The sequence below is a fragment of the Nyctereutes procyonoides genome, unplaced genomic scaffold, assembly GCF_905146905.1.
Source record: "Nyctereutes procyonoides isolate TBG_1078 unplaced genomic scaffold, NYPRO_anot_genome, whole genome shotgun sequence".
Taxonomy (NCBI): Eukaryota; Metazoa; Chordata; class Mammalia; order Carnivora; family Canidae; genus Nyctereutes; species Nyctereutes procyonoides.
In genome coordinates this window covers 1759523-1760766 of record NW_026575029.1, presented here as the reverse complement: position 1 = coordinate 1760766, position 1244 = coordinate 1759523, and the positions used below count along the sequence as shown (strand labels likewise).

General features: G+C 35.9%; 1 non-coding gene across 1 annotated transcript; it reads right to left on the bottom strand.

Moving 5' to 3' along the window:
- Positions 1-831: 831 nt before the first annotated feature.
- LOC129503589 (U6atac minor spliceosomal RNA) lies at positions 832-957 on the bottom strand. The gene has a single exon (XR_008663201.1). It is a non-coding gene; the product is annotated as a U6atac minor spliceosomal RNA (small nuclear RNA).
- Positions 958-1244: the final 287 nt, after the last annotated feature.

Here is a 1244-nt window from a genome sequence, read left to right as displayed (position 1 = left end):
TAATTCTTCCTTAAATGTTTGGTGGAATTCCACTGGGAGGACATTTGGCCCTGGACTCTTGTTTGTTGGGAGATTTTTGATGACTGCTTCAATTTCTTTGCTGGTTATGAGTCTATTCCGGTTTTCTATTTCTTCCTCTTTTGTTTTTGGTAGTTTATAGGTCTCTAGGAATGCATCCATTTCTTCCAGATTGCCTAATTTGTTGGCATATAGTTGCTCATAATATTTTCTTAAAATTGTTTGTATTTCTTCTGTGTTGGTTGTGATATCTCCTCTTTCATTTATGATCTTATTTATTTGGGTCCTTTCTCTTTTCTTTCTGACAAATCTGCCTAGGGGTTTATCAATCTTATTAATTCTTTCAAAGAACGAGCTCTTAGTTTTGTTGATCTATTGTACTATTCTTTTGGTTTCTATTTCATTGATTCCTGCTCTAATCTTTATTAATTCTCATCTCCTGCTGGGTTTAGGCTATATTTGCTGTTCTTTTTCCAGCTCCTTTCGGTGTAAGGTTAGGCTGTGTATTTGAGATTTTCCTTGTTTCTTGAAAAGGCCTGTATTGCTATATACTTCTCTCTTAGGACTGCACTTGCTGCATCCCAAAAGTTTTGAACAGTCTTATTTTCATTTTAATTTGTTTCCATGTATTTTTTTTTTATTTTTTCTTTAACGTACTAGCTGACCCATTCGTTCCTTAGGAGGATGGGTCATATATTTGAATTATAACCTACATGTATTTGAATTCTTTCCAAATTTCCTCTTGTGATTAATTTCCAGTTTCAAAGCATTGTGGTCCAAAAATATGCAGGGAATGATCCCAATATTTTGGTACAAGAATGTTGGTTAGATGCCACAAAGTAGGTGGCAGTGCCTTAACCATATGAGTGTTGTCAGGCCCGGGGGCCTCTTCCATTCCTGTCAAGGCGAGTGCTAACCTTCTCTCCTTTCATACAACACTCAATAGGTTATATTTTAACTCATTAGCCATAAATTAGAAAGGAACAAGGGGTTGATTTTTTTCCATGTCTGGAAAGACAACACTGTGTTTTGAAAAGCTATTTAATTTTAAGTCAGAAGTATGCAAGATGGACAGCAGGGCTATGACGCCAATCTCAATATACTGTGAGATCCCTTAATTTGTCACACTTCAGGCTAAGATTTGAGGGTAAAGTATTAAGTTTAACATCTTTTATTTTAAGCCTTTCTATGTGTACCTTGGGAGGTAAAGTGGGCTGTGTCATTTC